Source organism: Paroedura picta, chromosome 8 (genome assembly GCF_049243985.1).
Source record: "Paroedura picta isolate Pp20150507F chromosome 8, Ppicta_v3.0, whole genome shotgun sequence".
NCBI classification, from domain to species: Eukaryota; Metazoa; Chordata; class Lepidosauria; order Squamata; family Gekkonidae; genus Paroedura; species Paroedura picta.
The window spans coordinates 70,765,057-70,789,626 of NC_135376.1; the positions used below are offsets into that span (position 1 = coordinate 70,765,057).

A 24,570-nucleotide genomic window follows, 5' to 3' on the forward strand; every position below is an offset into this window, starting at 1 on the left:
TGTGTCGGGATAGTGTGCTTTCAAAGGGCTTCATGGCATGCCCCCCCCTTACCCGGATATTGGACCTTTTACAATGTGCTCTCTCTCTCCCTCTGAGTGAGAGAGAGAAATGAGTCATGGCTGGTTCCTATTCCGTGGAACTGATGATTCATCCATTCAGTCATCATCTCCGGGCCACATTAACAAGCAAAACACACGTGGGTTGTGTAATCCACAAAGCAGTTTATACGCCAGCGCTCCTCAACCTGAAACATCAGCTCCGGCCAGATTCCATTAGGTCTCTTTGTAGCAAGGAAATAACATTTGCGCCCTTTCGACCCAAGCCTCCGCCATGCCCCCCAACGTGCCAAATACGCGCCCGTTTCTTCCGTGAGGCAGCAAGTGCCCGGGCAGAAGCTCTCCGCAGCCAATGAGACAGACCCGGCTTTCGCTCCCCCCGCCCCATGCATTAGAACTGCCCCTTCCTTCGCGCAGGAAGTCAGGTGCAAGAGGCGCCTGTCAGTTTCACTTGTGAGATCAGACACTTGTGCGTCTCTGCGTGAGTGAGTGTGTGTGTGTGTTGCACCGGCCCATCACAACAGTCAATGCCGAGAGCGAGAGCCAGGCACAAGGCAGCCTCGCCACCTCCTCTCGCCACATCCAGGACTGGCGTCGCTCCTCCATCTCCTCCTCCTGTGACATCTTATATAAGAATGATCCAAGCTAATCAAAAGCGGAAGCCGAGCCCGCCGCCCGGAGAGGAGCTGAGCTGGAAATCGTTCGCCTTCGGAGCAGATGCTCCGCACAAGAAACCTCGCGCTCTTGCGGAACGAGGGGCACCGGGCGATCTTGCGAGAAAAAGCCGAAAAGGAAGAAGCGACGCAGCAGCCCCAAATGCAAAAAAACCCCCCCAGCCCCGCCCGGATGAGCCGCCTGCGCTCTCCGTTTCCCCTATTTCGAAGCTTGCACCAAACCCGGGGCTTTGGGAGCTTCCCCGGGATCCTCGCACACTTTAAGCAGGCCCCTTAATTCAGGCGGGAGAGGAAGGGGGGCGGGGGGAGCATCGGAAGAGGCGAAAGTTAACTCTCCGCTCCAGTCCTGCGAGAAGCCCCCTTGAAAGCCAGCCGGTGTTCGCCGCTGCAGCAAGGCGCGATTCAGCAGCGAGCACCTTCAGCAACTTGTTATGACAGACGAGAGCTGCTCCCCCCCTTCTTCCCCCCCCCCCAACCTCCCCCTCCCGCTCCAACTTCCCAGCGGGCGGCAGCGGGGCCGACGGCGGGTCCCTTACCTTCCCCCAAAGAGCCCCGAGGGAGCGCCCCGGGGACGCGGCGCGAGAGTTAGGCTCTGTGGCAAGGAGGCGGCGGCGAGGTGCGCGTTCAGCTGCAGTTCAGCTGACAGGAGTTCCGCGCGGGGCGGGGGAGGGAGGGAGAGAAGGAGGGGGGGGGCGGCGGCTGAGCGGAGAGTCTAGCGAGGAGGAAGCCTCGCCGAGTGGAGCGGCGCAGGGGGGCGGAGGACTTTCCCAGGGCTGCTTGTTTACGCGCTGCTGCCCGGGCTCGGTGCGCGCGAATGAGGCCGCTGATTGGACACAAACTGGGGCACAACCTTTCGCTGCCCGCCCGCCTGCCCGCGCGTCTCCCAGCCGCGGTGCCCCACACACAGCCCCGGAGGAGGAGGAGGGAAGAGCGGCGGCAGGCGAGCAAGTTTGCTCGGCGCAGGGAAGCGCGGCTGGCCCCGGAGGCGGCCGGGCGCGCGCCTAGCCCAGCCAATCGCGTGACGTACGCCGCCGCGCGCCCCCTGGCTCTGCAAGCCTTCAGCCGCAGGTCGCCTCTCCGCTTTCTTTTTTCTTTTTTAACCCTTTGCAAACGCATCGCCCGTCTTGAGGAGGAGGACTAGGAGGAGCATGTTTGCACATGCTCATTGAGCCTCAGTGAAGTCGTTGCCCTTACTTTTTGGTTTTCCCCCTTACCGTTGGCGAGGCCGCTTAGCCATCATCAGTTCGTATAAAGCGTCTGAGTTGTCTCTCTCCTTTACTCTTACACGCCGGAGATCGCTGCGGAAAGCAATCTTTCTATGCGTACTTCCGTGGCAATAAAGTTCTAGGGGACTTACATGGACGTAAGTGTACCCAGAGGATTTTACAACACCCCTGGTAAAGAATGCTCAGCGGAGGAATAGCGGGAGTGTACTTTCAGCCGGTGGAGAGAGCTGCAAAAGTGGCCCCTGACACTTGTTTTTATCACAATAAATAGTTTATTCTAGTCCAGTAAAAATTGTCTGCTCATGCTGAGGTAAACTAAATTACGAAATTACACAGCGAATTTAAAAACTTTAATGTGTGGTCAGGTGCACCAATTTTGCTGCCCCCACATCAGTATGTTTAGATTGCACAGCAACACAGCCTGTCCCTGAATCGGTTTTCCTCAGCATAGCATGAACAGATGCTCTTGCAATTCAAGCGGTTTAAACGTTATAATCAGTTCGGCACTATGAACTGAACTTGGAACCAAACCAGCAGTCAATGTGTCTGTTTCAAAGTGGTGTGAAGTGTCTGCCCAATTTTCTCAACCAAAAAAAATGTAAATCACAAAATACAAACCAGGATTTAAACACAGAAGAAGACTCCAGGATTGGGGTGGTGGTGGTAGGTTGACATTTATAATATTGTCAATGTATCAAAATGTTTACCCTTTAGTAGAACTTTGTAGAATGCATCATTGACTTATGGCATTCAGTGCTACAATATGTGATGCCCTCTGACCAGATGCAAAATGCCTCTTGGTTTCATCATAGAGCCCACTCCCAGGCCTGTATCCTCAGAAGTAAGTCCACAAGAACTCAGTGGAATTTCCTCACAAATCAGTGTGTGGGGATTGCATCCTTTTAATTCATTTACTGCATCAGGCAAACAAGTTTGCCTTTTTTTTCTTTGCCAGCTAAATGCTGTTAAATGAACCTAGAAACCATTTGACTGTCTTCGTTTCTGTTGCACAAAGACGGGTGGAGTTCATTATTCAAGGCAAGTACACAGTGAACAGAAATGTCTGAAAGATAATGAATTGTAGCTTTCCCAGTTAATCCTCATTTGAGCAATTTGTGTTCAGCTGGTATGTACATGTATTTGTTTAGTATGTTTTTATTCTCTCCCTCAAAGGAGCTCAGAGTAGGTCACATAGTTCTCTCGCACCTCACCCCCTTCACTTTAGTCTGTATGTCTCACCATGAGGTAGGCCGGGTTAAGAAAGAGATGGATTGGCCCAAGTTCACCCAGGACAGTTTCATGGTAAGTTGGGGTTTGAAACCCTGTCATCCCAGCCCTCTAACCACTGTACCTTTTCATCACAGGGAACTCGAATATGTTTGAACACATGAGCACATCAAACGGCTTCGTACCGAAAGAGACCCTTGGTTCATCAAAGTCAATATTGTCTCCTCGGATTGAAAACAGCTCTCCATTGGCTTGGGCAGAGGTCTTTGACGTCACCGTGAAAAATCTTTTAAAACTGGAGGTACCAAGAATCAAACTTGGGATCTTCCGCATGCCAAGCGAATGCCCAGCCACTGAGTCACAGCCTGACTTCCCTTGTGAAATAGAAATGTCCCTCTGTTGCAGAGGTCTCATGTTTTCCAGTGCTCAAGTGGCATTATTTGGTCACTGGGAAATTTTCATTTTCCCTTTGTTAGCATTTCCTTTGTGGCTCAGTGACATTTCTACTGAGAAAGAACATAACTTCCCACTGCACTGCACCCAAAAGCCATTTTATGCTGTATTTTTCTTCTCTGTTGCAGTTTTCAAACTCCACTCCCGACACTACTTACCTACCTAGTGTTTCTTTGTATAAAAAGGGATAGAAGATAGCAAAAAACAAACAACCCCCCCACCACCACCTTTTACTTTATGTGCAGAAGACATACAGAATGATTCTGTTACTATGTTTACTTTGGGCAAGTATGATAGAGTTCCCCATTTTTTTTTAATGCACCTATTCCAGTGTTTTTAAAGGCAGCTCCAAAACCTAGAAAAGCAAGTAAAGCCAGTGTGGTGTGGTGCTTAAGACTGGTGGCTTCTAATCTGGTCAGCCAGGTTTGATTCCCTGTTCTTCCACATGCAGCCAGCTGGGTGACCTTGGGCTTGCCACAACCCTGATAGTGTTGTTTTGATGAGCAGTTCTGTCAGAGCTCTCTCAGCCTCCCCTGTCTGTTGTAGGGAGAGGAAGGGAAGGTGATTGTAAGTCACTTAGAGACTCCTCAGGTTTGAGAAAAGTAGGGTACAGAAGCCAACTCTTCTTCTTTCCTGCTCTGCAGGTCCTATAATGGGGAAATCTCCATCTACTTAATTTCTGCTTTTGTTATAAGGCAGTGGTCCCCAACCCCCGGTCCATGGACCGGTACCGGTCCGTAGATCAGGCAGTACCGGGCTGCGGCTCCTTCTCGTCCTCTTCCCTGGCTGCTGCCTCAGGGGCTGCCCTGCCACTCTGCACTTTGGTGCTCTCTGGCAGCCGCCATGGCTGGGGCTCCCCCTCAATGTGGCAATGTGCAGCTGCTGCTGGCAACACTCCCCAGTGGGCGGCGGGAAGTCAGGGGTGCCAGCGGAAAAGCAAGTGGAGCAGGGGCTCAGGCGGCGATGACATCCCTTGGCAAAAGACTGCGCCCCCTCCCCGGGCCTCAGTAAAATTGTCAAGCGTGATAAAAAGGTGATAAAAAGGGGACCACTGTTATAAGGTACAGGAACAGCCCTAGAAAAACACTTGGCAATCTCAATACAGTAAAGCTTAGGTAGTTTAAGAACATCTGGAATGGTCCGTAGGGTATGGCTGAAACACTATGAATTTCTGAACCAGCCATGACTAATTTCTCTCTCTGACACACACAGCACAGTCTTTTCTTTGAAGCAAGAGCAAAGCGTGCTGACTAGCTGTGCTAAGGCTAGGGATGCCAGTCCCCAGGTACAACCTGGAGATCCCCTGGTTCTACAACTCATCTCCAGGTGACAGAGATCAGTTCCCCTGAAGAAAATGGCTGCTTTGGAGAGTGGACTCGATTATATTATAGCCCTTTGGGGTTCCTTCCCACCCCAAATCCCACCCACTCCTGGCTCCATCCCCAAAAGACTCCAGGTATTGCCCAACCCAGAGCTGGTGACCCTAGCTAAGGCCATTAGTGATGCACTTTCAACTGCTCGACTCCAATTACGTTTTAAATTAAAATGTCTTGAGAACCGACGGGGTGTGTTCAGACTATCAAAAACTTCACAGGCCACTAGAAAAACCCATAAACAAGATTAATAATGCTCATATTAGAAGCAACCAAACAAAAAAATCTTTGTTTGCTTTAGCAGTTAAGTGTGAACTCTTTTAAATTATAAAGTAAGCTTCACTTTTAGATCTGTTGTGTCAGGGAGGTTCCCGTCTGCTATGTAGTATGGAATAGTTCATTTGGATGGCAATACATTTTTATGCTGCATTCAGAGTTTTCCAGTTTTTAAATTACTTCATGGGACTTCCTAGCATTTACATGCTTCCTCTAAGCAATAGATATTATAATTTTAGTAAATTCTCTTATCACAGCCTGATGACAACACTTGCATTTGTTGTACATCTAAATCCTGTGATGATACACATCTTTAGAGATCAAGGAACGCTGGTGTGGTTTTGCAGCTATAAAATCTGCGGTTGGCAAAAGCCTTTTACAGAGCAGAGTGTTGAAACAACCAAAGCACTGCTTAGCTGAGCGGCGAGAGAGAGAGAGAGCAATTTGCCAACTTCTACTAATACAGTAAAATATGCAGAAATGCCCATGAAGATATTGCAGGAGGATAAAGCCATCCAGTACAGTAAAAGTAAAGTTCACCTGCAAGTCCAGATTTCATTTAAGGACTATGATCAGAACGCGTTACTGGTTCCCCCACAATGAAAAATAATAAGTGTCAGGCTTTGCAAACATGTCAAGGTATAAAGCTATTACAGCAGATTCATCATCATGAGAAGTCATTAGTTTAATGGGTCAAAATGGGGTCAGCCTGCCAACATTCAGTACAAGGGTTAGGCATTACAGATGGTGATTCAATTTTTTTTTTAATGAACCAGGTTGGTATAGAAAGAGTTGTTTCTGGCTCCGGTCCCCCAAATAAATGAAATTCAAAATAGTGTAGGAAAAAATATTATTAATGCATGTTTCAGCCTTGCTGTGTCTGTGGATTTTCAGAGACCTTGAGTTTGGGAGCAGAGACTGAGATCCTGAACCTGTATTAGGGATTTGCCAGTACCTGGTTTACAGCCAATCATCTAGCAGGTTTATGGACCAATCAAATGCCTCCATTAATGGCCAATCACATGTCTTGGTGGGAGGCTCTAGTATTTGTATAAGTTCTATAAGTTCCTTCCACCTGCCTCTGTAATTGGCCTGCAACCTCCGCAGTTCACCCTCTTACCAGTTGAGGAATACAGTAAGACTTTAAGGGAGTTTCTCCACTTGTGTATAAGTCCTACCAACACAGCTACCCATTTGAATCTGTTCTGGTTATTATTCAGTGTTTCCTGGTTCCAGTACACTGTTGGTTGTTGGAACTGAGTATCCGTGTCTTACCGAATCTATGAATTTAATAAACCTGATGAAGAATTCCACCTAACAAAACAACATGAATACACACACATCATCTATTGGCATATAAAAGTATATGACAATTAGAATTAGAATGGGTAAAAATAAAGACAAGTTGATTAAAACAACAAAGTAATTACAGTGAAACCACAAAATTGATAAGTATACAGATATTTTTCTTAACAATGGTCCTGATTCAATTTGATGCCACCTTGCAGAAATTTAGCTACATTTTCTATTATTTTTGTATCAGAGTTATCCAAAAGAAAGGAAACTTCCCACTGACTGAAATAGGATTCTGATATTTTATACGGATACTGGTTTAAATAGGACAATAAAAAAGGATGTGTCTGACAGTTTTGATATTGTTGGTTTTACGTGAACAATGTCTATCTGAATGCAGCATTTTTTGATATCTTCCTAAAAGAACTGAGGGTAGGGCATTGCATCTGGCAAGAGAGAAGGCTCTCTGTTGGTTTGGTGTTAGGAGATGGTAATAATGGGCTATTTGGTCTACTTTAGGTAAGATCCCTAAATTCAAGGGACAGCAGGTTGTATTTGCTGCACTGATAAGATTTTGTATTTCAGTGTCTAGTAGTCTGAATTTTATAGTTTGGAAAGCCTCAGATTCTGAGAGAGGAAGTAAGGAGTCCATGGCAATGCCTATGGACCTAATTTTGGTTTCAATATGGACCAACCAGTTTGAAAAATGTGATTCTTTGAACATTTGACAGATGTAGAGACAGCCAATATTTAATGGTTATTAGCATTGCCTTAGTTTCAAGTAAACCCTGACCAGATTCCAAGCATAAACTTTCATATGGTACACAATGTGGTTTCCCAAAAATTTCCCGCAGAAATTTAGATTGGGTACATGCTAGAGAGTGGTCAAATGCTTCAATTCTACTTATTTGCCGTTGCTCCCAGACCTGCCATCTTGTGGTGGCTCACAGCACATAAAACATACAGTAAAAATACAAAGGGCCGTTCCGCATTCGTCCAAAATAGCACAATGGTTACTAATTGAAATCGCTACAGTTTTGCCATTATGCACAATGTCGTTGACAATCTGCAACACACCTGAAACCGATCTGCAAAAAGCGCTTCGTTGTAGTGCTTTCAGGGAAATCCCAAAAAGTGGATTCACCCTCCGGAAAGCGCTGCACTCCTGCAACCAATCTGCAACACTAGCGGGAAAGTTCTGTGCATTACCATTGTTGCGGTTTCTGCAAAGTCCCTCCCCCTGGCTCTCTCCTCTGATCTTCCGGCGAAGCGATCGCCATTTTTTTTCTCTGAGCGAGCGGAGATCAACGCACCGGCGAGCCTTCGTTTACCCAGTGAGGCTTCCCCAGCTGCAGTCCCTCTGTTTAAAGTCACCAAGCACAAGCATCGCAGAGGCCCGTTTGCTGGTTTATTTTCACTTTATTTTTTGGCCGAAAATCGCGCCCGTGAGGGGGGGGATTTTTTTTTCCACTTGGGGGGAGCGTGGCAATGATGAAACGGCAGCTCAAACACCACCTGCTAGCTGGATGGGTCTCTCCGTTGCAACGAATCAATGCATATTTGTTGCAACGTGTGTGTTTTTTTTTAAAAAAAACCTTCCTTAAAGGGAAAGGGGCTGTTTGGGAGCATGATAACGGCCGCCCATTGGCTGCTTGACGGCCAGGGGCGGGACACAGCTTAGCAATAGCACTTCCTGGCTAGTGATTTTTGCAGAGACCGGAACCCTGTGGGAAACGATAGAAACGCAACTGGATTCCACTACAAAGGCAGGTATGTGTTACACCGAATTCCACTATTTAAAATGGCGATTTTTCGTTCAGCAAACAATTTGCTACATGGATCCCGGTGCGGAATGGCCCAAAGTCTACATATCCCTCAACCCCAAGATTCTTCCCTTCCTTAATCTGCCAGATCCCCAGGGTTGATGCTGCATATAGGAGACATCAGAGGAGGCGCAAGAAGGAGAGCTGGACCTTGGAAGCCTCCAAAGAAGCAAGATAGAGTTACAGATGCTTGTATGTATTTTTATTTATTTATATTCGGATTTCTTCCCTGCCGCTATTAGCAAGCTTTCTCATGGTGGGTTACATAAAAGATAAAACCCCACATAAAAATTAAAAACATTATCAACATCTCCCCCCTGCAATAAAGTCCCAGCGGCAAAAAATAACAACTCCTCAACTCCACCTCATTTTTCAGTCACCCCTCCCCAATGCCTCAGGAAAAATCCAGGGGTGATGTTGCTCATCTTAGATGTTTAATATGGAGGGGCCCCACAGATCTTCCACGCCCTGGCCTCAACCAAAGACCTGGTGGAAAAGCTCCATCTTACAGGCCCTGCGGACCTGGGAAATCTCCTGCAGGGCCCTCAGCTCTTCTGGAAGCTCATGCCATCAGGTCAGGGCTAAGACCAAAAAGTCCCTGGTCCTGGTTGAGGCCAGGTGAACCTCCAAAGGGCCAGGAACCACCAACAAGTTAGTATCCACAGGGTGCAAGACCCTGCGGGGGGCATTGGGCAACAGGTGGTCCCTCAGATACATGGGTCTCAGACAGCTAAGGGCCTTAAAGGTCAAAACCAGAACCTTGAACTTAATTTGGGCCGCAACTGGCAACCAATGCAACTGCCTCAGCACTGGCTGGATATGAGCCAGTGAGGATCCTAGCAGCTGTATTTTGCACTAGGTGCAATTTCCAGGTCAAGGACAAGGGTAGGCCTGCATAGAGCAAGTTACAGAAGTCAATTCTGGAGGTGACCATTGCATGGATCACTGTGGCCAGATGTTCCAGGGGCGGTAGGGCGTTAGTAGTCTTGCCTCGCATAGGTGGAAAGATGCATGATGGGCTACTCTCAGGACCTGCGTCTCCATAGACAGGGAGGCATTAAGGATCACCTGCAGATTCCTGGCATAAGGCACAATGTTTAGTTGCACCCCATCCAGGTCGGGCAAATGCTCTTCCCAGCCAACCCCCTTCCTTCCCAGCCACAGGACCTCTGTCTTGGAGGGGGTGAGTTTCAGGTGACTCTGCTCGAGCTACCTAGCTATGCCTTCCAAACATCCTGGTGAATGGTTCTGGGCGGGGGGGGGGGGGGGGGAGTCCGGGCAGCCATCCATGAGGAGATCAGTAAATAAGTTGGGACCCCTTGGAGTAGTGAAAAGCAGGGTATAAAAAACCCAGCTCTTCTCTAATGGGATCAGTTCCCCGTGGAGTACATCGCTGCTTTTTAGGAAAGATCATATGGCATTATACATGGTTGAGGTTACTCCCCTCCCCAAACATGCCTTCCTCAAGGCAACCCCTAGTTGTCATTGCTAGATGCATCCTGTGGACATGGTCTGCATTGATCAGACCAAGAAGCGTATGTGAGATAACTGAAATAACAGCACCCCATCTTTCTATAACATAAGTGTGCCTGGTCAGGTATTTTTATTAGATAGACAGACAGGCAGACAGGGTTTGAAAAATGAAGGAATTGAAGGCATGCTTTGTGCTACAATATTTGGAAATAAATTTTTCTAGCATCACCTGCACGCTTGTCCACCTATTCATTGCTCCAGGATTTCAGATATTTTTAGAAATATGTTCCTATCCCCGGGAGAGGGGGGCAGGAGCAAGGGTGGGACCAGGCAGGGGCCTTTTGCACATTTTAGCCTCCACAACTTCCCTCTGCTGGTTGCCTTCTGGTTGTTCTCCATTAGGTAGTGCTACATAGGTTGGTGAATCCACTTTTTGGGATTAACTAACTAGCGCTTTAAAATGGAGGATGTAGCTGGCCATTTACTGTCAAGACACTGCATGTTGGCGACATCATATGGAGGGGCCGGAATATAACGACAATGAAAGATTTCACTATTTTTAATGGGTGTGGAAATCCTCAGAGTTTTTTCTGGACATTTTAAAGTGATTTATTTGACATCGTTATGAGTAATGGTATCCTATTCATAATCTTTTCAACAGAAGACGGCATACTGAGGTGTTATATTGTTTTAATCATCTGGCTTTATTTTTCTGTGTTTCTTTAAACTTTTTGTATAATTTTTGTTATCTGTATTTTTCTAAGCATTTTATTCCTTTGGGTTTGGTGTTTCTAGCCGTTTAGTTACCTAGTTCTTTTGGAGGGGGTTGATTTTTTTGTGATGGGTAAAGGCACAACCATCTTTCAACAGTAGAAAGGCAAGAGGGGCATAGTAAAGTGGAATAATTCAGGAGGGGGTTTTAATGTAAAAAAACAACAACTTGAAGTTGTTTGCACTGTTTATTGTACATATTGTCTTATTATTTTTTAAATTTTTTGTGATGCAGTTTTTGCATTGTTTATGGTACGTCATGTCTTACACTGCCTTTGATTGCATTGCTTTTTAGTTTTGTAATCTGTCCTGAGTATCAGCAAGAACAGCTGCCTATAAATAGATAGTATGATAACATGCTTTTAGCTGGGCTACATAAAAGTGGCCATACTAAGCCATGGCCTGCTCAGCCATGTTCCTGTTTAAGCAATTAACATTTTAATTGGCTTCAAGACTTTACAATTTGACTGATACAGTTCTAAATAAACAACTAAATTTAAAGCCAGAAGAGAATCACAGAGGGCAAAATAAAAACAGGAGACAGCAGTAGAAAGAGCAGATGGAAGGGATGGGAAATATTTCAAGTCTTCATGTAGCTAAAAGTGTTCAGGAGATATGGTTGCTAACATCATGCATTGCCAGAATTTTTATAGCTATTTTTAGCTTTCATTCACAAACTCTGTAGGATAGAACTGAGAAAAGCAGTGCTTCCCCCTCACCCCCGGTTGCTTTGGAAATGATGGGTATGGAATTTTGCACGTTGTGTTTGCCAATTGGTGGGCTGTGGTGTTTAGTGTTTAATTACTTCAATCCCTTTCTTTTCTATATTTGCATTTTTTGTATGTGTTTCTATTGCTTTTAGTAAAAATGCCCAGCATTTCTCTCTCTCAGAAGCAGAATGTAACAGACTGATTTGGCACTTCATAATGAAATGCATCACAGAAGAGAAAGAATCTTTTTTGGGGGGAGGAGTCATATCAACATTCCTGTTTTAATATATTTTTATTAAATTCTGGGAGTTGAAAAAAATAACAGCTAGTGAAGTTATCAGTGAATCTTGTTTGTTGGTTCTCTTGTGATTCTGAGCTTCCCAGTGGGTGATGTCACTTTGACAGGCCTTTCAAAATATTTTTATTTAAAGTTTTTACAAATATATATATCATCTATATATGCTAATAGCATCATTGGCCAAATCTAAGGATACTGAGGATCCTACTTGGAGATGTGAACAGGCAGGACACATGTTTTTTACAAATCTGAAAAGGACCCCAGGTCTGCAGAAAAAATGTGAGATCTATCTAATTATTTTTTAAAGAGCACATGTGGCTTTAAGCAACAGATTTATCCAGTGACTATTGCTAGGCAACCACAGATTCCAGGCTTTGCTTTGACAGTGAAAGGCAGTGGGAGGGGCTGGGAATGGGAGAGAATATGAAGGTTGCCAGGAGGAGGGAAAGAGGAAACAGTACAGAGAAGGGGATAGTGAAAGTATCATTATGAAAGTACCATACAACTGGGCCATAGTTTTCTTAGGCAGCGTCTGCTGGTGGGAGGAGCTGAAAACAAATAAATGTAGGTCTGCTGTTTGTTGGGAAACAGACATGGATGCAGGGGAGTGGGAGAGGCTATAGGGGCTTTCAAGAAAGAGATAGACGAAATAGTGGGGGTGGGGGAAGTGAGATATCTCCTGCATGTCCTTGCACATTCCCACTTGTATACCCTTAATTGCCAAGTCAGCCAAAGCTGAGGATATTTAAATCCAGTGATTGTTAAGACAGATCTTTCTGTAGTCCTAAAAAAAACCCTAGGTTTGCAGAGAATTCTATAATAATACATTGTTAATTTTTTAAAAAAATGATAAACAGAATGTGTAGCTTTAAGCAAGGAATTCCCTCAGGGCTGTTGCTAAGCAACTACAGATTCCAGGCTTGTTCTGACAGTAAAAGGGAGTGGGCCAGGCCTCATCTAGGCTTACTTTAACCTTTGAGGGAGGAGTCATTGGGGCCAGGCCTGGCTAGGGTTGACATCTCTGGTTTGGAAAATTTTGTTGTTGCCTGAGGATGGCAAGGTTTGGGGAAGGGACAGGCTGGATATAATGGCCTAGACTTAGAGTCTACCTTCCAGAAAAGCTATTTTCTCCCGGGGGACAGATCTCTGTCTTTTATAATTTAATTATAATTCTGGGAGATCTCACACATACTTCAAATAACTAACTGTGATACCTCTTTGGGTCAGGCTTTTGAAAGTCTATTTGCTTACTCATCAGATTTTAGCTTCACCTTTCCTGCTGTTATCTCAGAACCTCACCCGCCTTCCTTAATGCTTGAGCTGTTTAACACAAATGTTTTGTTTTCTCCCTCTGCCATAATAATCCAGACTTATCCATCTTTACCATCTGCAAGACAGCAGTATGAAAAAGGCCTTTCATTCAGCTCTGCTCATCAAAAAGTGGGAACAAATGCTCAGTGACGTCCCATTGCACAGCAGTTTAATAGTTCATAATACAAAAGAGCACCAATATAATCTATAGAAAAAAATCAGCATTTTGCATTCAAAGCTATTCAGCTTTCTAATGTGATGAATCATTCTGCCAATAGTCAGGAGGGGTTTGGTGAATGGCATGGTCGAGCCAAAGTTCAGCATTTGATGCCAATGCAGAGGATGGGAGAGATTTATGCATGCGTTTACTTAATCAAAGGAATGTTAAAGCTGATCTTTTGCACAGGAACTCTCTCTCCAGGCGAACTCATCTCTCCCCTTCTGTTATCATCTTCCATTAGTGGGTGTTATTTCGTGTTCCCTCTTTCCTACCCAGTGTTTTAATTGTTTTTATGTTTTGGTATGTATTTTAGCTCTGGTTTTAAGTGTTTCTGTTGGTTTTCATGGTATTTAAGATGTGATTTCATTATGTATGTTTTACTGTGGAAGAAGAGTTGTTTTTTATATGCCGCTTTTCTCTCTCACGAGTCTCAAAGCAGCTTACAATCCCCTTCCCTATCTTGGTGGCCCTAATGAGGGCAGGAAGGCAGGGTATAAATGTTGTTAAATATAATAAAATAAAATGCATATTTATTTCAGATATTTATATCTTGCTTCTTCAAAGTAACCTTTTCAAAAGCCTGATCATGCTCATCCCTACAAAAAACAACAACCAGGTTTTCAGGTTCTACAATCAGAAATAAGTTACCTAAATTATATAGGAACAAGGTCACTTTCCAAAGCTTTCCAGATCTTAACAGACAAGGCAACCTTCTATATCTCTTCTGATATACCATTCCAAAGGGAGGGATGCACCATAGAAAAAGCTGAAACTATCTCAGAGGCCAGATGAACCACCCAACATGAAGGGACTCTGACAAAGGATTGCTTAAAAGTACAGGTGATCAAAACCTTGAGGCAGATCTTTTAATGGAAAGAGGGGGAAAGGGAAGTGACTAGAGTGGAAAATTGCTGTAATACTGGGTGACTTCAACTACCCTCACATTGACTGAGCAAACGAGTGATGCTATAAAAGCAAGATTTCTAGATAACATAGACAGGGCATTGAAGCAGCTGGACATGAAGTGGTAGTAACAGTGGGTTCTGAGTGGGGCTCAAGACTTGGTGTAAGATGTAGAAGTTGTTGTACGGACTGGGAAAAATGACAACAATCATATTAAGTTAAGCATTCAGTGAAAGTTTTTTTCTCCCCAAAGATCAAAACAATGAGCTTTGATTTCAAAAGAGGGAACCTGACAAAAAGGACAAGAGTATTCAGAAGCAACTTAAAAGGGAATATGAATTATGAGAATCAGATCCCTCCAGGATGCCTGGAAAATATTTAAAATCATACTATTGAAGACCAGAGAGAATAAATACCTTAGGAAATGTATCACTAAGTCTAAGAGAATGTCTATGTGCTTGATCATCCAAATCAAGGAAGCCATAAAAGGCCAAAGGCTTCCTTTAAAAAATGAAGTTGTGTCAAATATCGTGCACAGCATTGGCAGAATCTGAATATGCAGAGAGAGCAGAGCTCCAAACTGCTTAAAGAATAAAAATAGTTTTATGAAGAAAAACAACTATATATAGAAAAAGATCAATAGAGACCTAACTGTTCTTGTTGCTGTCTGCAGTCATTGTTCTGTTCAACAACTGCCTGGAGGCAAGCAGGGAGGAAGTGTGCTAAAAAAGCAGGAATTCTTCTGTTGAGCCAATCAGGACACTGGAAGAGCTGATTTGAAAAGATCAGGACATTCCTATCCTATCTTTGCTAAATATACATCTCTTCTGATGCCCCATGCAGGACACCCTTTATATTCTGCTCAATCATGCACACTGCATATTCCAACAAGGAGCACAGATTCTGGCAAAACAAATATAATTTAGCAATAAGATAAGCAAAAAGAGAACTTAACACATGGATGGCCAAAAGCATTGTCAAACAATAACGATTTCTTCAAAGGATGGGCTTTTGCATGGCAAAAAAATAAAAGGATTGCTTATAGATGGGGAGATGGCAGATAACCTGAATGAATTCTTTGCATCTGTCTTCACTGTAGAAAGTGTGGGGCCTGAATCCAACACCAGAACCACTATTTTCAGGAAGAGAGGTTGAAGAACAGTCAATCGAGGTGACAAGAGATGAAGTACTAAGCAAACTGAAAACTGTTGGCTTAGATCAAGAGTGGTTTAAGGATTTGCAGGGCCCATAGCACCAGAGCCAGTTTAAGGGCTTATGAGGCCCTAGCAGAGTACAATTGTGGCAGGAGCAGCAAGGCTGGGGCGGAAGGGCCCCCAACAGTGGAAAGAGGTGTTACTCTGAGTGCCCTTAAAGAGGGAAAAGGGAGGAGACAGGCTGTGGCCCTGATCCATGGGAGGAAGGCACCGTGCAGGGCCCTTAGAAGTGCAGGGCCCGTAGCTACATGGAGAAACTGGCCTTGGCTTAGATCCCAAGGAGTATTTCAGACGCTCACAAAATTAAGGTGACCAGATGGTCCCATTTTTGGAGGGACATCTGGGGGTACCTGGCAAATTGTTCTTATGTTGAAATTAAAAATATATATATTACAATACTATTTTTGCGATGTATGAGTTATATGACACTTTTTGTTGCTCCATATAGACCAAATTTTAAATCAAGGACCCCCCCCCCCCGGTTAATGGTGTCCTGCTTTACCAATGTTAAAATCTGGTCACCTTAAAATGCAGCTTTCTAGCAGCAATCTGAAATGTCCCTTCCCAACCGTATACCTGGCCCAGACAGCAAATGCTTTAAAAGAACCTGTTGCTCATTTTACAAAAACTCCCCCCAAGTGATGCCAGCAAAAAGGCTCTTTGATTCAGTCGATTTTTTTAAGACCCAGTTTTAATCTTTAATAATTTAACTGCTTTGATCAATCCCTTAAAGTTGGCAACTGTAATTGGCACTGATACAAAGAAGTACATTTCCTAATTCAACAGAATAAAACCAAGTCACAAATTGCCACGATGTAGTCACTTATTTTCTTACCAGACACAATCAGTTTTCATTTAGAGCTCTAAATATATATCTCAGACCAATAAAAAGGTCCCCCACAGCTGCTTTAACATGTTTCCACTTTCAGTACATACGTAGCTGATACTGAATATTTATTTCTAGAGCAAAAATACATTCACAAAGAAGCTATTGAAAAGATTCATTTGGGCTCATTTGTCGCACCGCAGTGATACCTTCCTTCAGCCATTTTGGAGTGGGCTGAATTTTATTCCCAAGGTGAAAAACTGCATGTTATTAGAGAGATTGAAAGCAGCACCTTTTTCCTAGCTGTTTTTGCAGACGTGGATCAAGTAACAGAGTGCCTTATAAAATGCTCTGCGTACACTCAAATTTATTATTGTTCAGACTGTTAACAGAATTTCTATGGATTTATGAAATGCAATGATTTTATATCAGGCACAACCCATCATATTACATACATTAGAGCAGGGGTGGCCAAACTGTGGCTCTCCTGATGTCTATGTACTACAATTCCCATGAGCCTCTGCTCATGGGAATTGTAGGCCATGGACATCTGGAGAGCCAGTTTGGCCACTCCTGTACTAGAATATTAGCAAATGATAATATCCAGAGAAAGCTCTGGTTTTCCTATCCAAAATAATAAAAAATAACAAAAACAACAGCAACTTTCCCTTGGGAACAAACCAGCCAGAATTTATCACAAACTTTTGTTTATGAGCTAGTTTGTGCCCATCCCTAGTGCTGTCTGCTATTTTGTTACCCCAGGCAAGGTACACCCATCATGTTATGAATCCATGCTGCTTTTAATCATGTCTAAGCCAAGCCCATGAGGTAACACTGTGAAGGCCTGGCCTAGACTTAGCTGCAGTGATGTAAGCCTAAGATGTGATTGGTGGGAGCCAGCCCAGGCCATGGAGTACACTGGGACTTTCCTCATTGCGCTGAGACCAGCCCTGTCCCTCTGATGTCTGTATTGGAAACTTTCTGTGTTCTGCCCTGAACTACCATGCTATACCAGAAAGGGGTGGTGAGAGGGGAAAGCTGTTCAGCATAATGAGATCTGTTCACCATAATGAGACATCTTCTTACAAAACAAACACAACCAATGTCTTGTCATTTTTGTTACCAGAGCCACCTTTCCATTGGTCACAATCAAACCCGAGTCCTTCTTCAATGCCTCTTTGGCATTTGTGCTGCAGAACAAGCAACAATGGAAGACTTTTAGTCCCAGTTAAGGATTTCTGATGCTGCTGCTCTTCCTTGGTACCAGCTGGAATACAGTGATGTGTGTGATCCATTCAAAGCAAAAGGTAGTGGCCCAATCAAGAGACATTCTTGGTGCCAGAATCGCTTACTTGGGCCTGTTTACTAGGGTACCCACCCCTGATGAACCATAAATGCATCACAGCTTAGAGGAAAGTGCAGTTTTTAAAATGTTTTGGTTATATATATTTTTCCAATTGTTTTGTTTGCAAGTTTGTTGAATTAATGGGTGTTTTATTGTTCACTATCTTGGGAGCCTTTTGCTTATAGACTAATTTGAGACATAAAATAAAGACTGGAGAATTCCATCAGTGCAGATGTAAGTCTCTCATCGCAGTGGGGGTCAAATCCAAATCTCCAGTCACTCTGACCCACCTTGAGCACTCGACCCATCACTACGCAGAAGCTCTCCTGAACAGCCTGTCGGAGAGAAAAGGACACAGCTGAGGAAATCGGGTACCCTTGCCTGCCTCAGACGGGGCTCTGGTTACTATGTTGCTTCAGGGTTCAGCGAGATATCAGATAATTCTTCCAGAAGAGTCACGTCTGAAATGTCATCCTGAAGCACATGGCTTGAATGAAGCTATAAGGAGTTTTCAGAGGTCAGCAGTGGGGCGAACTGTTGACAAGTCTGCCATACAAAAGCAGAGACATGGGTGATGCGTAGGCCCTAAAGCTCCCCTGAGATTCTTCTATTTGTGTTTTCCAAGAAAGGCAACAAGGGTCATTATTCCATACGGTAAGTTAACACGTTCACTCTTTCATACTTGCCTCTTCTCAACCTACTTCCCCCCTCCCCATGCTTCTCAAACTTTCTGGAACTAGATCCCCCCTCAAAGGTCTTTCTTTTTTTGGGGGGGGGCCCTCAAAAGCTAGGCCTGGCACCTGATTGATAGATGCACGTGGAACTTCTTATATACTAAAGCTACCCATCTGAGAGTGTTACAGATGATATCTCTGATGGGACAGGCAGGCATGTAGCTGTATGCCCGGTTTTCCTTTTCATGTTTTTTTTTTCTTGCCTGTGCTTCCCTGCCTTTCCCCACATCTCTAACGAAGGTGGTTTTGTATTTTCTGATTTATCTTCTAATCCAATGATGGAATGGATGATCATAATAACAAAAATCTACTTTGAAAGGAAGCATAGTACATGACCTATAGATCAGGGGTGGCCAAACTGTGGCTCTCCAGATGTTCATGGGCTACAGTTCCTATGAGTCCCTGCCAGCATGATAGGGGCTCATGGGAATTGTAGTCCATTAACATCTGGAGAGCTACAGTTTGGCCACCCCTGACCTTTAGGCTACCCATTAGTTATATAGCTAAGATATGACTAGGAAGATAAAAAGCAAAGATAACTTCAAAACAATTGTTTATTTGATGATCACTTGCCCAGTACGTAAATTTGGCGACAGGCAAAAAAAAAAAAAAGGTAACATGGCATTATTTAGCAACAGGCTATAATGCACTCTGATTCTACTGAGATCAATTACATTTTGATCATTTATTGTACTAAGATCTGGAAGCCAAATTGAATTTGTCTTGCCAAATGTAGTCTCCAAAGAAGCTGCAGTATAGTACCACCGCTTGTACTGTGCGTTTACCTTTTTGTCAATCTCTGTGTGATGCCTTGAATGAAGTTTTCGGAATTGAGAATGAAATCACACTTTACCGTTATGAGCCATTTACATGTCTGTCTGTCTCTTAGATTTTGGAACAATTGTTAGGCATCTTCCTTGCATCTGGTGGTTGGCCCAATGAACTTCCAGGGGTCCACCCTCGCTCAATCAGTCTGGTTTTGGACATGGGGCTGTAGTTTGTGGACAATGACATTCCTTCTGATGTCCTCCTTTACCTGTCCACTATAAGGCTTCATCAGGGAATCTTGATTCAACTTGACTGATGGCTTGTATTTCTGACTGGGCTGATGGCTCAGGTGTGGGAGGTTCATTATCAGGAGATGTACCTTCTGTAGAATGTCTCTCCACTGCCCTTTGGGGGGTGGCAATAGTGACACTGTCTGCATTTGGGCAGAGAGGGGGAATAAATTCTGTATGATGCCCTTTTGCTGCAAACGGGCATTAGATTGGCACCACCAACATGGCAGCTTTTTTTTTAAGTGGAGGAGATGCTTCTATTCTTCACATGACACATGGTATAGGAGTCACTACCATAGACAGCCCTATACAGACATCTGTAATAATTGAATAGTAAAAATTGCTTTTTATTTACCAAAGTAGCATGGTTAAGCCGTGGAATTAATTTCTCAGCACTCAGATCTTGCTCTCTCCCTTCCCCCCCTTCAGGCCAGTACTTGCCAATATTAGTTCCTGGTTCCGACTATGGGAAGAATGTTTTTGGCTCAAATCAAATAGACACATGTTATGCGATCTGTTTTTTATTCTGAAACAGGGAGATTTGGGGGAAACTGTCTCATCCATGGAGGAAAAGCTTTACAGACTTTTAAAAGAGAAGTTGACACCATGCTTTCTGATGCTGTATTGTGCAGATAGTGTCTACTATTGCCCTCTGCAGGATATTCCAAGAGCTACAAAATCTTTCATCAGAGTGGAGGGAGGTGAGCAGTGGAGTGCCACAGGGCTCAGTACAGGGTCTGGTACTTTTCAACATTTTAATCAATGATCTGGACAAGGGGGTAGGGGGCTCCTCCTTAAATTTGCAGATGACACCAAATGGGGAAAAGTAGCAAATTACCCAGCAGACAGAGTTCAACAAGATCTGAACATGTTGGATAAGTGGGTAAATGAGAACAAGATGCAATTGATAAGGAGAAGTGTAGAATTCTATACCTTGGTCACAAAAATGAGAAGCATGCATACTGGTTGGGAGATACACTTCTGGGTAGCAGTATATGTGATCTTGGGGTACTTGTGGACTGTAAACTAAATAAGAGCAAGCAGTGTGATGTGGTGGTAAAGAAGGCAAATGCAGTCTTGAACTGTATTAACAGAGGCATCATGTCAAAATCACAAGATGTCATAGGCTCATTGTATACTGCATTGGTCAGACCCCACCTAGAGTATTGTGTGCAGTTATGGAGGCCTCACTTGAAAAAGGATGTGGACAAAATTGAGAGGGTTCAGCGGACAGCAATGAGGATGATCCAGGGCCTGGGGACCAAGCCCTATGAGGAAAGGCTGAGGGATTTGGGAATGTTCAGACTGGAGAAGAGGAGACTGAGAAGGGACATGACTGCTGTCTTTAAGTATTTGAAAGGTTGTCACCTAGAGCAAGGAGTGGTTCTTGTTGGCAGGAGAGGACAGGACTCACAGTAATGGGCTTAAACAATATGTAGAACAATATTGGCTAGGTATAAGGGAAAAAATGTTCACAGAGTAGTTCAGCAGTGGAACTGGCTGCCTAAGGATGTGGTGAGCTCCCCTCACTGGCAGTCTCCAAGCAGCAGCTGGACAAATACCAATCCTGGATGCTTTAGACTGATGAGCAGGGGGTTGGACTAGATGGCCTGTATGACCCCTTCAAACTCTATAATTCTTCCCACTCTGAAATTCAAGTTTCATGCCTGTTCTGACTATACTGTTACAGCTCCAAGTGCATGATGCTCCTCACCCTGCAAGTACTGGTTCAATGTGCTCATTTTTTGGGATCCTGAACTTAGCATTTTAAAAGCAGCAGTAGACCACACATCCAGAAGGCACTCACATTCTTCTGTCACTGAAGCAGTTGACTTCCTCTGTCCCAGTTTCATGGAGGTATGGTATGATTATTCCTTATGTCAGGAGTATTCAAAGTTTTTATCTTTGAGAAATGTCCACATAAAATTAGCTGAGAAGAAACCCTTGAATATTTGCAGGGGGTGGCTTCCAAGGATTCTGGGAAGTATTCTAGGAAGCACTCATTGTGTGCTGTCCAGGTTTGCAGGGCCTCATTATCATGGCCAGTCCCACCCACCAAATTGTTGTTACCGGCAGAGATTTATGAGTTCTCAAATCAAACTGGAAACCAAGGAAGGAGCATGTCTGTGTAGTATTTCTCTCCATTCTGGTTCCCACACTCTGCATCCAAACCATGCCCTGAACTTCAAAGCTGTCTCTTAGCAAAGTTAGCTAAGGCAGTAGGTATGGGCAGGAGCATCTCCTCCCAAGAACAACCTGTTCCAGACTTTTTGCTTGTTTGCTTTTGATCACCGAGGCAACAGACCACTTTCTGCTGACTATTGTAAATGGACAGTGTGTTCTGCAGCACACCTAGCATTGTAGTTGCTCATTTTATGGAAGATATAATTAGGCAAACAGGGTTGCCAGCCTCCTAGTGGTGGCTGGCGTTCTCTTGGGATCAGATCCCCCGGCAACAGAAATCCATTCAACTTGGAGAAAATGACTGTTTTGGAAGGTAAACTCTGGCATTAGCCCCTGTCGAAGCTCCTCCTCACCCCTCTCCAAACCCCGCCTCAGCAGGCTCCCCCTCCTAAAATCTCCAGTTGTTTCCCAACCCAAAGCTGGCAACCCTATGTGAGACAGTGTCTTCCTGGAATTTTTTCTGCATTTTTGATCTTCTCATTGATGAACTCCTGATAAATTTCCAATTGCTGCATGATGTTGTGTGGAGACTCCTGAGAAGCAAAGTTCTCCAGAAAGGGAATAATAGAATCATAAGATAATAAAGTTGGAAGGGGCCATAGGGGCCATCTAGTCCAATCCCCCGCTCAATGCAGGATCAGCCTAAAGCATCCAGGATAAGTATCTGTCCAGCTGCTGCTTAGACTGCCAGCGAGGGGAGCTCAACACCTCCTTTGGTCCTTCAGCTGATTCCACTGCTGAACTACTCTGTGACATTTTGTCTGGTATCGTTCTGGTTGTTGTTAGGTGTGAAGTCGTGTCCGACCCATTGCGACCCTATGGACAATGATCCTCCAGGCCTTCCTGTCCTCTACCACTCCCCAGAGTCCATTTAAGTTCACACCGACTGCTTCAGTGACTCCATCAAGCCACTTCATTCTCTGTCATCCCCTTCTTCTTCTGCCCTCAATCCCTCCCAGAATTAGGCTCTTCTCCAGGGAGTCCTTCCTTCTCATGAGGTTTCATCTTCAGGATCTGGCCTTCTAAAGAGCACTCAGGGCCGATATCCTCTAGGATTGGTTTGCCTTCCAGTCCAAGGGACTCACAAGAGTCTTCTCCCGCACCAGAGTTCAAAAGCCTCAATTCTTTGACGCTCGGCCTTCCTTATGGTCCAACTTTTGCAGCCATACATTGCAACTGGGAAGACCATAGCCTTGACTAAATGCACTTTTGTTGGCAGGGTAATGTCTCAGCTTTTTAGGATGCTGTCTAGATTTGCCATAGCTTTCCTCCCCAGGAGCAAGCGTCTTTTAATTTCTTTGCTGCAGTCCCTATCTGCAGTGATCTTGGAGCCCAGGAAAATAAAATCTGCCACTACCGCCATTTCTTCCCCATCTACATGTAGATGTATTTACATGTACACATCTACATGTATCATTCTACATGTAGTTTAAACCTATTACTGCGGGTCCTCTCCTCTGCTGCCAACAAGAACTATTCCCTGCCCTCCCCTGACAACCATCAAGACAGCAATCATGCCTCCCTCAACCTATAGAGGTTTCAAACCCAGGAGTTGTGATTCTGTGACACTCACAAGGGTCACGATCCATGGGATAAACACCATTGCTATCGAGGAAACACTGACAGTCATTAAAGAATGGGCAAATTTTTACATTTCTTTAGGGATGGCCTGGTCACTAGCAGGAGACTGGGTAAGGCAGGAAGGACAAAATTTGAGTGCAAAATCATCTACCTTGAACAAAACTTTGTTCTGTTCCTGGGTGTGCATGAGGAACCTGTTTCCCACCACCATCTTTTGAAAATATTCTTGGGAATAGTTCCTTATGTAACTCATGGAGTTACTCATGCTGAGATTCAATATGTGTTTTCTAATTATGTTTTGACTCTGCAGCTAGAGTGAGGGAATGATTGAAACCCAGGTTAGCCACAGTTCAGCATACTACCATTTCTCAGGGGCTTTACGCACCGGGATCTTTGTAGCAAATTGGTCACTGAATGAAAAATCGCCATTTAAAATAGTGGAATTCGTCGTTATGCATACCTGCCTTTGTAGTGGAATCCAGTTGCGTTTCGTAGCGTTTCCCACAGGCTTCCGGTCTCGGCAGAAATCGCTAGAAAGGAAGCGCTATTGCCGAGCTCATCCCGCCCCTGGCCGTCAAGCAGCCAATGGGCAGCCGTTAGCATGCTCCCAAACAGCCCCTTTCCCTTTAAGGAAGGTTTTTTAAAAAAAAAAACACACCCATTGTAACGAATCTGTGTAGATTCGTTGCAACGGAGAGACCCATCCAGCTGCCTGGGGTGTTTGAGCTGTCGTTTGATCGTTAACACACTGCCTCGAGTGGGAAAAAAAAATCCCCCCTCCCCCCCTCTCATGGGCCCGATTTTCGGCTTAATGACTGTGTGAAATGTGTGTGCTTAGTGACTGAAGGGGAGGGACTGAAGCCGGGGAAGCCTCTGTTTGAGCTGTCATTTGATCGTGGCCACGCTGCCTCCAAGTGGAAACCCCCCCCTTCCCCCCCCTCTCACGGGCCCGATTTTCGTCTGAATGACTGTGTGAAATGTGTGTGCTTAGTGACTGAAGGGGAGGGACTGAAGCCGGGGAAGCCTCTAAACTGAAAGAGGCTCGCTGGTGCGTTATCCCCGCTCGCTCGGAGAAAAAAAAAATGGCGAACAGTTCGCCGGAAGTTTGGAGGACAGGCTCAGGAGGAGGGACTTTGAAGAAACCACAACAATGTTAACGCACAGGTCTTTTTCGCTAGTGTTGCAGATTGGTTGCAGGAGTGTATCGCTTTCCGGAGGGTGAATCCACTTTTGGGGATTCCCCTGAAAGCGCTACAAGGAAGCGCTTTTTGCAGATTGGTTTCAGATGTGTGGCAGATTGTCGACGACGTTGTGCAAAACAGCAAATCAGTAGCGTTTTCAATTGGCAACCATTGTGCTATTTTGAAGGCGTGCAAAAAGCCCCTCAGTGTGGGCTTCCTTATAACACAGAGATAGACAAGGATTACGCTTCCATCCAATCACATATACATACTCAGCTCCTTGGAAGCCATTTCCCTGTGGCACAGTCTCATCCTGTTCTGCCCTGGATAGCCCATCAGATCTCAGAAGCTAAGTAGGG

At 44.7% G+C, this 24,570-nt stretch overlaps 1 protein-coding gene and 1 long non-coding RNA gene across 2 annotated transcripts in view; one reads left to right on the plus strand and one right to left on the minus strand.

Annotated features, from left to right (window-relative positions):
• Window positions 1-1,446, minus strand: part of PCGF5 (polycomb group ring finger 5) — a 40,639-nt gene extending 39,193 nt beyond the window's left edge. Inside the window, exon 1 of the mRNA XM_077350317.1 lies at window positions 1,268-1,446. The gene's annotated coding sequence lies outside the window, so the exon portion shown is untranslated. The remainder of the gene's footprint in view (window positions 1-1,267) is intronic.
• Window positions 1,447-1,583: 137 nt separating this feature from the next.
• LOC143843747 (uncharacterized) lies at window positions 1,584-17,624 on the plus strand. Its single transcript, XR_013233672.1, has 3 exons — window positions 1,584-2,620; window positions 3,322-3,485; window positions 17,255-17,624. It is a non-coding gene; the product is annotated as an uncharacterized LOC143843747 (long non-coding RNA).
• The last annotated feature ends 6,946 nt before the right edge of the window (window positions 17,625-24,570 follow it).